The sequence below is a fragment of the Nycticebus coucang genome, chromosome 24 (assembly GCF_027406575.1).
Source record: "Nycticebus coucang isolate mNycCou1 chromosome 24, mNycCou1.pri, whole genome shotgun sequence".
NCBI lineage: Eukaryota > Metazoa > Chordata > Mammalia > Primates > Lorisidae > Nycticebus > Nycticebus coucang.
Window position 1 is genome coordinate 166,641 of NC_069803.1, and position 16,093 is coordinate 182,733.

The window sequence follows — 16,093 nt, forward strand, 5'->3', positions numbered from 1 at the left end:
GCCTTGAGGTCCACATGGTTATAAAGTTTCTGAAGAAAAACTGACTTGTTGGTTTGATTACTCCTATGAATTCTTCTTTTAATTTACTTGGGCTCTTCGAAAGTACCCATATTTTCTGATTCAATTTGTTAAGTAATTTATGAATAATGATAACATTTGAGTATTTTTAGATGTCTTCACCAAATAGTATTTATGAATATCCTTTTGCCCAAAACATGAACTATAAAGTGGCATCTTCCACTTTAATGTATGAGACCTGATTACAGCCAGACTTACTGTTGTTCAGTCCCCTAAATTCAGTATTGATAGAATTAATTATGTAAATGCAGGTCCTTTGGCTCCAGTGAAAATGCTTTCTTCTTATCAATACTTGAACTCTGGGGGTGCCCGTAGCTCAGTGGTTAGGGCACCAGCCACATGCTCCAGGGCGGGTGGTTTGGAAGCCACCCAGGCCTGCTAAACCAAAATAATATAGCCAAGCATTGTGGTGGGCACCTATGTTCCCAGCTACTAGGGCAGCTAGGCAACAGAATCATTTGAGCCCAAGAGTTTGATGCTGCTGTCATGCCACGGCACTCTACCGAGAGTGACAAAGTGAGGCTGTCTCAAAAAAAGAAAAAATAATACTTGAAGTCTCCTAAAGTAATGTTGGTTTAAATTTTCTCCAGTAGTTATTTAAAATTATCTTAGAGGAAATGTGCATGTGGTTATTTACATATTACTTATGGGTTATGCTGTAATTGATGGTTTCTACTGTCATTTCACAGTACTTATAAAAATCTTTTCTATAGGATTTAAAAATTATTTTATCTTCTGTTTAGTATCAAAAATGATGTTTATGTGTGTACCTAATTACCAAATCAAACTTTTTAAACAAAATTACTTAACACTTTTTGTGTTCATTAATTTGTTTTGTACCAGAACAGTTGATTTCTATGATGCTTTTAAATCACCCAAATGATTATAAATATGTCCTCACTCTGAGCTATATGCCAAACTTATTATCAGTAAATATATATACATAAACACATAGGAGTTGTGTCAAAAAACAGGTATAATCTAGGTATTAACAAATCTGCTTTGTCAGGGTTTTATCTCTTTGTATCATTCTTTATTTACTGTGTCATTTTCTATTTTTATTCAAATTTATATTTGTCCACCTAAATATTGATGAGGAGAGATAGGCTCTGATATATATATATATCTATATATGTGTATATCTATATCTATATATATATATATATATATTTTTTGGCCGCAGTCAGGTTTAAACCCACCACCTTTGTTATATGGGGCTGGTGCCCTACTCCCTTGAGACACAGGCACCGCCCATGGCTTGGATTTTTATTTTGAGTGCAATTAGAACATTCTTCAAATTTCCATAGATTATATGCCACCATTTATCCCATGTAGTAAATATAGGAATTAAATACAAGAAGTATAATTATGGCCTCCTCCTGCCCACAGGAGATCCTGAGACATTGAGGAAACTTTGCTAAAAACCTTTATTTTTGCATATTACTTTTTAAAATTTTGATCTCAACTGCCTTAAAATCTAGAAATGTGCAATACGATAAATTAGAAATAAATCCCTATACAATCTCTACAAATTAATATAATAAAATCAGGCAAAAATTAAAATATTAAATTCATTTGAAACTGTTCCATATACAGAGCCAAGATGCAAGCTAATTCACTGAGAAACTCTATCAAATACTTAAGGCAACAAAAAAATAGCCAGGCGTTGTTGTGGGCACCTGTAGTCCCAGCTACTTGGGAGGCTGAGGCAAGAGAATCGCCTAAGCCCAGGAGTTGGAAGTTGCTGTGAGCTGTGACACCATAGCACTCTACCGAGGGCAATAAAGTAAGACTCTGTCTCTAAAAAGAAAAAAAAGAAAGAAAGAAAGAAAGGAAGAAAGAAAGCAGCATTATTGGAGGTAAAATGACACTTCATGAATTATGATCATTGGGTAAATGTAAAATCATGTACTGTAAAATCATCAACTACTGCAAAAAATATATATATCTGTACCATGGGAACTTAAATCTAGATGCTGATCGGTCTTTTTATATTCCGCTGTGGTTGATGTGAAGACTGCCCCTTTGTGATAATAACATGTATGTTAAAAAAAAAAAAAACAGGAGGGAGACAAGATGGCGGACTGAAGCCAGCTTTCAACAAAGGCTCCCGTCCAGAAGGAGAGTTAAGGGACAGGAATTTAGAAAGTATCCTGGTGGACTTGAGCCTCACCAAGAGAGAAGGCTGAAGAACGCACATCAACACCGCTGAGGCAAGTTGTGATCACAAGGACGCAAACAAAAGGTACAAAATCCACCACCAAGCGGACGGGAGTCCCCCCATGAGACCGGCTCTAGAGCCCCAAAATTGAACAAGTGGGCAGAAATTAAAGGCCCTCCCACTACACTCCACGGGAGAGACCTTCTAAAAACTGGACCTACCTCCCCTACTGGGGTGCCGTGGCGTTCTCCTGCCGGACATAGGGCTGAATAAAACTTTGGGAATCCTTTGCCGGCAACCCTGAATCCCCGGCCCTCCCCTCCCGCCCACTGAGGTCTGGAGGCCTGTCCCCCAGGACTTCGGATCCTTGGGTGATTTCTCAAGGGGAGTGGACAGTCCCCGAGTTGCGACTGGTCAGCATTGACTCTGAGGCGCGCGAGTGAGGAGAGGGCACCGGGCTGAGGGGGAGTCACGCCTCGTGGCACTTCCCTGCGGTGCGGTGCACCAACCCTCCCCGGGCATACGGGGCCCAAGACTGAATCAGACTCTGGCCTCCCCGTTGAGAGCTGAGAACCCCTACTCTCACTCGGGGTCTGAGGGCCTATCCCCCAGGAGTTCGGCTCCTTGGGTGATTTCTCGAGGGGAGTGCACAGTGCCTGAGCTGCGTCAGGTCAGCGCTGACTCTGGGATACGTGAGCGAGGAGAGGGCACTCTGCTGAGGGGAAATCAAGCCTTGGCGGCACTTCCCAGCGGTGCAGTGCAGGAGCCCTCCCCGGACCGTAGTATTGGGTGAAACTGAATGAAACTCTAGCTTCCCCCCGCCCCACTCCCAATCGGGGTCTGGGGGCCCATCCCCCAAGAGTTCTGATTCTTGGGGGATCTCTTAAGGGGTGTGGACCCAGCACAAACTGCGGCCGCTCAGTGCTGACTCTGGGGCGTGGGACAGAGGAGAAAAGGGTCGCCTGAGTGCCCACACGAGAGCAGCAGTTCCCTGGAGGTAGATCAACAGCCGTTTTTTCTTTAACGGCAGAACGCTCACTTCTGGATATTCTGAGGCCACACCCCCTGTCTCCCTGGGCAACCAGAGGAGGCCACCGGTGACACGGCTCACAAACCCGGAAGCCTGCAGGGCGGGGCCGACCCAGAGAGGTGTTCAGACGCAATTCTCCAGCAGCAAAGACGTTTGAACTCAAAACAGCCCGTCTCCTGTAGGCGACGACAGGAACAGAGACAGAACCTCACAAAGTTGTCTGTTCTGTTCTGTTCTGTTAGCAGCATCCATCAGAGACGGGGCTAAGCCTGAGTGAACACCTCCTTCCCATCACCTGCATCAAACACTCAAAGATGTCAGGCCCCATCTCCTCCTGCTAGATAGCGGCAGTCTGCGGGGGCCTGGCAGACTTCCTTGCGATTCAGGCAGTGCAAACCCCTGGAGTGTCTGTACACTGCAGGCAACTGGGTTAGCCATCTGCAGAGATACCAGTGACTGGGTCCGACAGAGGGGCAAAGTGGGGAAGGAGACGTCAACCTTCCCAGACTGCTCTGTTTGCTGGGTGGCTCCTCCTGACTCCACGCTGCACTGGGGTGAGCTGTGTCAGAGGATTCACCAGGCCCCTGTGATCCAGTTCCCAGAGACCTCTTGAACCCTTCCACCCAAGACAAGTGCCGATTGAGACAGTTGATTCGGACCTTTTGAACTGGGCTAATAGACTGAGGACTTTTGAGGCGGTGCCCTGGGTGTGCGATTGTAGGAAGGTTTGATTCTCCTTTTCCAACTGGGGCCAGAGGTGGGCAGGCGGGGTGACTTAATTGCTGATTTTTCCACACAGCTGAGACTTCAAGCCAGAGTAGAAGTTGCAATAGGACCGAACAGAAACCAGCTGAAAACAAGACAGAACCACTTTGCTCCACCACACCAGACAGGGCCCCAGTTTCTCAGGCCACAACACTGTACGGGCCCTCGATAAAACCCCAGGGGAAAAATCAAAGGGAGTAAACCATGGGGCGGAATCAGCGGAAAAACTCTGGTAACATGAATAACCAGAATAGATCAACCCCCCCAAGAAAAGATACGGCAGATGTGATTGAAGATCCCATTCATAAACAACTGGCTGAGATGTCAGAAGTCGAATTCAGAATTTGGTTTGCAGACAAGATTAATAAAATGGAATTAGGAATTCGAGGAGAAATTCAAAAACTGTCTCAAGAATTTAACGAATTTAAAGACAAAACCACCAAAGACTTAGACACACTGAAACAAGAACTTACAGCCCTCAAAGATATGAAAAATACAGTAGAATCCCTCAGTAACAGAATGGAGCAAGCAGAAGAAAGGATTTCTGACATTGAAGATAAAGTCTTCGAACGCTCCCAATCTCTCAAAGAGGAAGAGAAATGGAGAGCAAAAACGGATCACTCACTCAGAGAGCTCTCAGATAATTCGAAAAAAAAACAACATAAGGGTTATAGGAATTTCGGAGACTGATGAAGTGGCTGCCAAGGGCACAGAGGCCCTTCTACATGAAATTACGAAAGAAAATTTTCCAGACATGCCTAGAGAATCTGAAATTCAGATAGCAGACAGCTTCAGAACCCCAGCACGATTCAACCCCAAAAAGCCATCTCCCAGACATATCATAATTAGCTTCACTAAAGTTAACATGAAAGAGAAGATTCTCAAAGCAGCCCAGCGAAAGAAAACTATAACGTACAAAGGTAAGAATATTAGAATAACTGCAGATCTCTCTGCTGAAACTTTTCAAGCAAGAAGAGGCTGGTCATCAACTTTTAATCTCCTAAAGCAAAAAAACTTTCAACCCAGGATCTTGTATCCAGCTAAACTGAGTTTCATCTATGATGGAGAAATTAAATACTTCAATGACATTCATATGTTGAAAAAATTTGCCATAAGTAAACCAGCTCTTCAGGATATTCTCAGACCTATCCTCCACAATGACCAACCCAATCCTATACCACAAAAGTAAACTCACTCAGAAACTTCGGATCAAACTCCAACTTCCACACTGGCAAAAGGATTAAAAATGTCCACTGGACCTTTGAAAAACTCGATACCCAAAATTGCACCAGACTTATCAATACTCTCCATCAATGTGAATGGCTTAAACTGTCCTCTAAAGAGGCATAGGTTAGCTGACTGGATACAAAAATTCAAGCCAGATATTTGTTGCATACAAGAGTCACATCTCAACTTAAAAGACAAATACAGACTCAGGGTGAAAGGATGGTCATCCATATTTCAGGCAAATGGTAATCAGAAAAAAGCAGGTGTTGCAATTTTATTTGCAGATACAGTAGGCTTTAAACCATCAAAAGTAAGGAAGGACAAGAATGGTCACTTCATATTTGTTAAGGGTAATACTCAATATGACGAGATCTCAATTATTAATATCTATGCACCCAACCAGAATGCACCTCAATTTATAAGAGAAACTCTAACAGACATGAGTAACTTGATTTCCTCCAGCTCCATAATCGTTGGAGATTTCAACACTCCCTTGGCAGTGTTGGATCGATCCTCCAGAAAGAAGCTGAGCAAAGAAATCTTAGATTTAAACCTAACCATCCAATATTTAGATTTAGCAGACATCTACAGAACATTTCATCCCAACAAAACTGAATACACATACTTCTCATCAGCCCACGGAACTTACTCCAAAATTGACCACATTTTAGGTCACAAGTCTAACCTCAGTAAATTTAAAGGAATAGAAATTATTCCATGCATCTTCTCGGACCATCATGGAATAAAACTTGAATTGAGTAACAACAGGAATCTGCATACCCATACAAAAACATGGAAGTTAAATAACCTTATGCTGAATGATAGCTGGGTCAGAGATGAGATTAAGAAAGAAATCACCAATTTTTTGGAACAAAATGACAATGAAGACACAAAATATCAGAACCTCTGGGACACTGCAAAGGCAGTTCTAAGAGGGAAATTTATAGCACTGCAAGCCTTCCTCAAGAGAACGGAAAGAGAGGAATTTAACAACTTAATGGGACATCTCACGCAACTGGAAAAGGAAGAACATTCCAACCCCAAACCCAGTAGAAGAAAAGAAATAACCAAAATTAGAGCAGAATTAAATGAAATTGAAAACAAAAGAATAATACAACAGATCAATAAATCAAAAAGCTGGTTTTTTGAAAAGGTCAATAAAATAGATAAAGCTCTGGCCAACCTAATCAGGAAAAAAGAGTAAAATCTCTAATATCATCAATCAGAAACAACAAAGATGAAATAACCACAGACTCATCAGAAATCCAAAAAATCCTTAATGAATATTACAAGAAACTTTATTCTCGGAAATATGAAAATCTGAAGGAAATAGACCGATACTTGGAAGCACACCAGCTTCCAACACTTAACCAGAATCAAGTGGAAATGTTGAACAGACCCATATCAAGTTCAGAAATAGCATCAACTATACAAAACCTCCCTAAAAAGAAAAGCCCGGGACCAGATGGTTTCACGTCAGAATTCTACCAAACCTTTAAAGAGGAATTAGTACCTATATTACTCAACCTGTTCCAAAATGTAGAAAAAGAAGGAAGACTACCCAACACGTTCTATGAAGCAAATATCACCCTGATCCCCAAACCAGGAAAAGACCCAACAAGAAAAGAAAATTATAGACCAATATCACTAATGAATATAGATGCAAAAATATTCAAGAAGATCCTAACAAACAGAATCCAGCAACACATCAAACAAATTATACATCATGACCAAGTTGGTTTTATCCTAGGGTGTCAAGGCTGGTTCAATATACGTAAATCTAGAAATGTAATTCAGCACATAAACAAATTAAAAAACAAAGACCATATGATTCTCTCAATCGATGCAGAAAAAGCTTTTGATAATATCCAGCATCCCTTCATGATCAGAACACTCAAGAAAATTGGTCTAGAAGGGACTTTTCTTAAACTGATAGAGGCTATCTACAGCAAACCCACAGCCAATATCATATTGAATGGAGTTAAATTGGAATCATTTCCACTCAGATCAGGAACCAGACAAGGCTGCCCATTGTCTCCATTGCTTTTCAACATTGTAATGGAAGTTTTAGCCACCGCAATTAGGGAAGAAAAGGCGATCAAGGGTATCCATATAGGGTCAGAAGAGATCAAACTCTCGCTCTTCGCAGATAATATGATTGTGTATCTGGAAAACACTAGGGACTCTACTACAAAACTCCTAGAAGTGATCAAGGAATACAGCAGAGTCTCAGGTTACAAAATCAACATTCATAAATCGGTAGCCTTTATATACACCAACAACAGTCAAATTGAAAAAACAGTTAAGGACTCTATCCCATTCACAGTAGTGCCAAAGAAGATGAAATATTTGGGAATTTACCTAACAAAAGACGTGAAAGATCTCTATAAAGAGAACTATGAAACTCTAAGAAAAGAAATAGCTGAAAATATCAACAAATTGAAAAACATACCATGCTCATGGCTAGGAAGAATCAACATTATCAAAATGTCCATACTACCCAAAGCAATATATAATTTCAACGCACTCCCTATTAAAGCTCCACTGTCATATTTTAAAGATCTTGAAAAAACATTACTTCGTTTTACATGGAATCAAAAAAAACCTCGAATAGCCAAGACATTACTCAGAAATAAAAACAAAACAGGAGGAATCACACTACCAGACCTCAGACTTTACTACAAATCGATAGTGATCAAAACAGCATGGTATTGGCACAAAAACAGAGAAATAGATATCTGGAATAGAATAGAGAACCAAGAGATGAATCCAGCTACTTACCGCTATTTGATTTTTGACAAGCCAATTAAAAACATTCAGTGGGGAAAAGATTCCCTATTTAACAAATGGTGCTGGGTGAACTGGCTGGCAACCTGCAGAAGACTGAAATTGGACCCACACCTTTCACCATTAACTAAGATAGACTCTCATTGGATTAAAGATTTAAACTTAAGACATGAAACTATAAAAATACTAGAGGAGAATGCAGGGAAAACCCTTGAAGAAATTGGTCTGGGTGAGTATTTCATGAGGAGAACCCCCCGGGCAATTGAAGCAGCTTCAAGAATACACTACTGGGACTTGATCAAACTAAAAAGCTTCTGTACAGCTAAGAACACAGTAAGCAGAGCAAGCAGACAGCCCTCAGAATGGGAGAAGATATTTGCAGGGTATAACTCTGAGAAAGGTTTAATAACCAGAATCCACAGAGAACTCAAACGCATCAGCAAGAAAAAAACAAGGGATCCCATCGCAGGCTGGGCAAGGGATTTGAAGAGAAACTTCTCTGAAGAAGACAGGCGCACGGCCTTCAGACATATGAAAAAATGCTCATCATCTTTAATCATCAGAGAAATGCAAATCAAAACTACTTTGAGATATCATCTAACTCCACTGAGACTAGCCTATATCACAAAATCTCAAGACCAGAGATGTTGGCGTGGATGTGGAGAAAAGGGAACACTTCTGCACTGCTGGTGGTAATGCAAATTAATACATTCCTTTTGGAAAGATATATGGAGAACACTCAGAGATCTAAAAATAGATCTGCCATTCAATCCTGTAATTCCTCTGCTGGGCATATACCCAGAAGACCAAAAATCACAACATAACAAAGATATTTGTACCAGAATGTTTATTGCAGCCCAATTCATAATAGCTAAGTCATGGAAAAAGCCCAAATGCCCATCGATACACGAATGGATTAATAAATTGTGGTATATGTATACCATGGAATACTATGCAGCCTTAAAGAAAGATGGAGACTTTACCTCTTTCATGTTTACATGGATGGAGCTGGAACATGTTCTTCTTAGTAAAGTATCCCAAGAATGGAAGAAAAAATACCCAATGTACACAGCCCTACTATGAAACTAATTTGGGATTCTCACATGAGAGCTATAACCCAGCTACAACTTAACAATAGGGGGAAGTGGGAAAGGGGTGGGTGGGTAGAGGGAGGGGGATCGGTGGGATCACACCTGTGGTGCATATTACAGGGGTATTTGCGAAGCTTAGTAAATGTAGAATGTAAATGTTTTGGCACAGTAACTGAGATAACGCCGGAAAGGCTATGTTGACCACTGTGATAAAAGTGTGTCAAATGGTTTATGTAGTGAGTGTATGATGCCCCATAATCATATCAGTGTATACAGTTATGATTTAATAAAAAAATAAAAAAAAAAAGTTTACACCCATAAAAAAAAAAAAAAACACCCAACAACACAGAGAACGTATATCATAGGAAACTTTAATGAACTGTATTGACTGAACTATGCCTTGTATCATCTTTTGTATTATTAAAGCTATTGTCGGGGCGGCGCCTGTGGCTCAGTGAGTAGGGTGCCGGCCCCATATGCCGAGGGTGGCGGGTTCAAACCCAGCCCTGGCCAAATTGCAACAAAAATATAGCCGGGCGTTGTGGCGGGCGCCTGTACTCCCAGCTGCTCGGGAGGCTGAGGCAAGAGAATCGCGTAAGCCCAAGAGTTAGAGATTGCTGTGAGCTGTGTGATGCCACGGCACTCTACCTGAGGGCGGTACAGTGAGACTCTGTCTCTACAAAAAAAAAAAAAAAAAAAAAAAAAAAAAGCTATTGTCATATATCATTTTCATTAGCAAACCATCCCATGACAATGGATTGTGTAGAGAAGAACATTAAGAAAAGAAAATATAATGAGGATTTTTTACAGTATGGTTTTACCTCAATAATTATAGCAGAATTGAGAAACCACAATGTGTTATTTGTTGTGAAGTTGTATCAGCCGAATGTATAAAACCAAACAAACTAAAATGCCATTTTGATAGCAAGCATCCTAACTTTGCCAGCAAGGATACCAAGTATTTTAGAAGCAAAGCTGATGGATTCAAGCCAGACTTGACACTGGTGGCAAGTACCGCAAACAAAACGTAGCAGCCATTGAAGCTTCATATTGCGTGGCACTCAGAATCGCCAGAGCTATGAGACCTCACACCACTGCTGAGGATTTATTGTTGCCAGTGGCCAAAGACATTGTTGAAGTTATGATCAGAGGAGAATTTGTTATGAAATTGAGTGCAACTTCCTTATCTAACAACACTGTCGGCAGAAGAATAGATGATATGTCTGCTGATATTCTTGATCAGGTAATCCAGGAAATTATATCTGCTCCACTTCCAATATTTAGTATCCAGCTTGATGAATCTATGGATGTTGCAAACTGTTCACAGTTACTGGTTTACGTGATGATGGCAACTTTCAAGGAAATTCATTGTTTGTCAGCATCATAACACTCATAAGGACAAGTATCTTAAATTAGAGGGAGAGATATGAAAGGTTGTATTGCAGAAATCAAATGTATAAGGCAAAAGCAAATATATACGTTAATCAACTATTTTGGATGAATTAACTCATACTGCCAACTCAGCATAGGCTTACCCTTCATTCTGATCAAAAGGGAAGATTTTCTTTGCTACCAAGAGTTACTTACTTTGAGCACTCTTGCAAACATAATGCGGGAACAGATATCTTCAACAATTTTCAAGACACAAATGTACTTGAGTAGAATCTGGTTTAAAAATAACAGTTCAGAGGGTGGTGCCTGGGTCTCAAAGGGGTAGGGCACCGGCCCCATATGCCAGAGGTGGAGGGTTCAAACCCAGCCCCAGCCCAAAACTGCAAAAAACAAACAAACAAACAAACAAACAAACAAACAAAAAACAACACAAAAAACAGTTCAGAGGTTTATTATGAATGATGCAGAGATGAGGAGCAGGCCACGTTGTGGTCTGCCAAATAGTACTATTGATATTTGGAAAAACATGTCAAAAGAAAGCAAAATTCAAGAGAAAATCACTTTCATTACATTGATATTTTCCTTCCAGAGACACTTGGGAAATTATATGGTTTCAATTTCTCAGGAAAGGTAGCACTCTATGTCTTAGGAACTGTTTTGTGCATTAGTGAACCAAAGGAAATCAATAATGAACAAATGAACAGGAAAAACTGGCCAACTTTTCCTGAATGCTCTGATTGTGAAATGGGTGTACTAGTCAGGGTTCTCTAGAGGTGGGAAAAACAGTTTACCTGTATATATAGTTCCACTGTAATCTTTGGGGCCGTCTATGTGCTGAATAATGGTGTTTTAGTTAACAACGGACCAAATATACAAGGATGGTCTCAAAAGACTGTACTGGAGCTGCTCAGTATAGCGATCCAATTTTTTTATTCTATTTATTTATTTATTTATTTATTTATTTTTAGGGCAAGTTCTCATTCTGTTGTACAGGCAGGAGTTCGGTGGCATGATCACAGATCATTGTAACCTTGAACTCCTGAGTTCAAGAAATCCTCCTGGTTAGCTTCCCAAGAAACTGGGACTACAGACCACCATGTGTAGATAATTTTTTGTTTGTTTTTGTTTTTGTAAAGACAGGTCCTCCCTATGTTTCCCAGGCTGTTCTCAAACTCTTGGCCTCAAAGCAATTCTCCTGTCTTGGCCTCCCAAAATGCTGGGATTATAGGCATGAAACTCTATGTCCAGCCAATTTTTAAAATCTTGTCTACTGTCATTTCATGGTACTTTTTCTATATCTAGATATACAAATACTTACCTCTGTGCTATGATTTCCTAGAGTGTTCAGTACAGTAACATACTTTACAAATTTTTAGCCTAGAAGCAATAGGCTATACCATATAGCCTAGGTATATAATAGGATAACCCATCTAGTGCTGTATCCGTTACAGCCTGTAAAGATAGACTCAGACCCCACTATGGTAAAATCAGATGGTGATTTTATTACACCTGTGCAGGGGACGGCTGCTCTCAAAGGCAGGCGGCCCTGAAGTGGAAGGCAGGTTGACTTTTGTGCCACGTGGCAAGCAAGTTAGTACAGAAGCAGAATATTGCGGCTAGCTCAGGGCGGGGTTACAGCTTGAGAAACACAGCTTGAGTAAGTTTCTACTATTGGTTGTTCACGGGAACCTATAGCTTGAGAAACACAGCTTGAGTAAGTTTTCGCTATTGTTTGCTCACTGGGAACTAGGGGAGGTTTCGGGAACTTGGGGACTTTGTGCTTTCTCGTTCTGAAGCCCTTTCTCGGAATCTACGGGGGTTGGGGGGGACGTGCTGAGGTTTTAGGAGCTAACAGGCTTTTACACTAGGTTTGTGTAAGCATACTCAGTAGCAGTCTCACAATGATACAATTACCTAGGAATGCTTTTCTCAGAATGTAGTTTCATCATTGAGCAAGGCATGACCCTATAGGCATAAATCTACATCCAAACACATACATATCTTGATCTATCTAACTGAAGTATTAGGAATTGACTTACATGATTTTAGAGACTGACAATTCTAAAATCTGAAAGGTAGACCAGTAGGCTGTTGACTCAGGGATGAGCTGATGTTGCAGTCTCCAGTGTGAAGGCTGACTGGAGGCAGAAATAATTCCTCCTCAAGGTAGGGTAGTCTTCACTCTAAAACATTTAGTTGATTGCACAAAGCCCAATCACCTCATGGAAAAGAATCTGATTAACTCAAGTCTATTGAAATGTTAATCACATCTTAAAAACTGTCTGCACAGGGACATTTAGACTGGCTTTCGATGAAAACCTGGGTGCCGTGGAGCATTGGTGTGGCTCATCCCTGGCAACACTAGGTCAAAATAGGAGGCAAAGTTGGAAGGTGAAGCTAGTGCTGGGTGCTCTGATCCTCGAGTGAAACCCACATCAATAGATTAGTACCTCCATCAGGGGTGAGTGAGGTGTAGCTCTTTTGAGAATAGACTCCCTCCAGAGAAAGTGCGTTGTTAAAAAGAGGCTAGTTCCCTAGGTTTCCCTCTCTTGCTTCCTCTGTGGCCACGTGATCTCTTAGGACATGCTCACTGCCTGTGTGAGTAGAAGCAGCCTGGTGGCCTCACTAGATGCAGCTGCCCAATCCTGGACTTTCCAGCCATTAGAATTGGGAGCAAATTAATTTCCTTATAAATTGTCGAGACTTGTGTTCTGTTATGGCATCATTAAACAGACTAAAACATGTGACCTAGCCAAATTAATACATAAAATTTAACATCACAGCAGAGCAGACAGACAATAAGAGTATAAGAATAGGATTATTGTTAACAAAATTCTTCGTTCTGTTTCGTTTTGTAGTGTTAACATTTACTGATCTAATCTTCTGGAGTGTCTAATCTCTCATTAATCCCAGTCAATGCATTTTTCCTTTCAGAAGTTGTAGATTTTATCTCTGTAATTTAAATTTGTTTTTTATGCTTTCCATATCCCTACTTTATCTGAACAGCTGAAGTATGGTTATTTTAAATGCTCTAATGTCCTCATCTGCTAGCTCTAATATCTGTGTCAGTTCTGGTTTTGAATGACCACTTTTCCTCCTTTTGACTGGCCTTCTTTTTCTGCCCCCTTGCGTTATTGATACTTTTTATTGTATTCCAGATATTGTGAACCTTGTGGGGGGGTGTTGCATAGTTTTATATTCTTTGTAATATTTTTCAGTGCTATTTGGAATCACTGTTAAATAGTTTGGAAATAGTTGAATGTTTTAAGATCTTCCTTTTAAGATAGAATAGCCTAAACTGGAGAAAGATTCAATCTGAAGATAATTATTCCCCACTGCTGACGCAAATCTTTTCTGTGTATTCTACCCATCCTCCTGGAGGATACTTCTGATTAGTTCTGAATAATACATATTGTTTTATTAACAAGTATTTATTTCTGTACCTCATTTAGGAAGAGATGCTCCTAAAATTATTGTAAACCAAGGAATGAACAAAAGGCTTTGGGAGCCTTTGTAAAATCATGGGTCTCAGGAGAGAATAGTCATGCTTTTGAAATTCACAACCATTTTTCAGAACACGATGGCTGAAGCTTAATCACCTTCTGAACATAAACTATACATGGATCACTATAGAAGTTTTGAGACAGACTGTGTTATGGTCCATTATTTCATGTCTACTTAACACGGTCAACAGTGTCTTTTCACATTCACCCTGCCAGTTTCAACTTGCTAGGTTCATTGGTGTTGCGGGGAGGGCTTCATCTGTTTTTGTCTGCATGGATTATATGTGTTGTGATTTTTGTGTCTCTCAAAAGTTTCAACCTACCTATATGAGTGTGCTATGGGAGGTCTAAGACCAGGTAATAATTCTTGTTCCTTTAAAGATAATTTTTTTCTTTAAGCAAAACATCCCAAACCTATCATCAACTCTTTATAGTCACCTGAATCCTTAGGTGGGGAATGCTTCAGGAAAGGGAGACATCCAGATTCAATTATTAACTTTTACTAGAGTTTTGATAGAAATAATTCATTACAAATAAGGTCTATCATTGTTCTTAGTAAAGTATCTCAAGAATGGAAGAAAAAGTATCCAATGTACTCAGCCCTACTATGAAACTAATTTATGGCTTTCATATGAAAGCTATAACCCAGTGATAACCTAAGAATATGGGAAAGAGGGAGAGGGAGGGGAGGGAGGAGGGAGGATGGGCAGAGGGAAGGTGATTGGTGGGATTACACCTGCGGTGCATCTCACAAGGGTACATGTGAAACTTAGTAAATGTAGAATATAATTGTCTTAACACAATAACTAAGAAAATGCCAGGAAGGCTATGTTAACCAGTGTGATGAAAATGTGTCAAACGGTCTAAAAAACCAGTGTATGGTGCCGCATGATTGCATTGATATACACAGCTATGATTTAATATTAATTAAAAAAATGAGCTCTATCACTTTTCCACTATAGTAGATTTTCTGTTACAATGATTTATGAACTAAGTAGTAAAAGAAGACATAGAAAGCAATTTTCAAGGAAACTGGCTTGGGAACAAGCCCCAGGCTGGGAAGAGGTGGGTGTTAAAAGAACCTCTCAGTGAGACTTTTTCACAGATATCTTCTCGTATTTGTGAAACTGGAGCAGGAAAACAAATTGAGGCACACATACCAAATGCCCAAATGTTCAAAATGTGTAACTATAGCTATCTAACTGTCAATACACATCTTTTATGCTTCTGATCTGAGAAATAGTTTATACCTTTGTAACATAGAAGGCTGGATTGGAATTTAGAATGGTCAGACCTATGTATGGAGCCAATGTGCTGTCTGCTCTGGAAAAACAAACCAGGAGAACAATCAGAGCAGCTCCTGGTTCAGACAGTCAATTTTGGATTTAGAAATCCTAGAGAGACTCTAGGAACCAGAAGTCCTCACAGACGTCTCTGTCAGTTGGGTGACGCTGAGTGCTTTTGGAGGAACCATAGAAAAGTGCTCTGCTCTATAGGCCCCAGAGCACTTGGAGTACCTTGTTTCTGAAACTAAGAGGGTGCTCAGTGCAGTGAACAGTAAAAGCTACAGTAGTATTTTACTTCCTTTTGTTGTAAGCAGTGTAGAATTGCTGTAAGAAAGCCACCTGTAAGAAAGACTCGGACCCCACTTCAGGTATAAATCAGAAGGTGATTTATTGCACCTGCGCAGGGGGATGTTGCTGGGATAGCAAACAGCCGAAGTGAGGGGCAGGTGGACTTTTATCCATTTGCGCCATGGAAGGAAGCAGAAACAAAAGCAGAACGTGGCAGTTAGCTAGAGGCAGAGTTACAGTCAGGGGCCCTATAGCCTGATGACTGCATGGCCTACATCGTCATGGTTGGCACGGAGACAGCGTGGGCGATACAGTGGCTTGGGAACTTGTGTAGGTAATTTTTCCACCATTGTTTAGCCATTGCTAGGGGGTTGGGGAAACTGGGAGAAATTTCCTGTTTTATTCTGAAACCTGCCTTTGAGATTAAACGGGGGAACATGTGTGGGACTAAGGCTGAAACAGGCTGAGACAAACCTGGGTCTTTT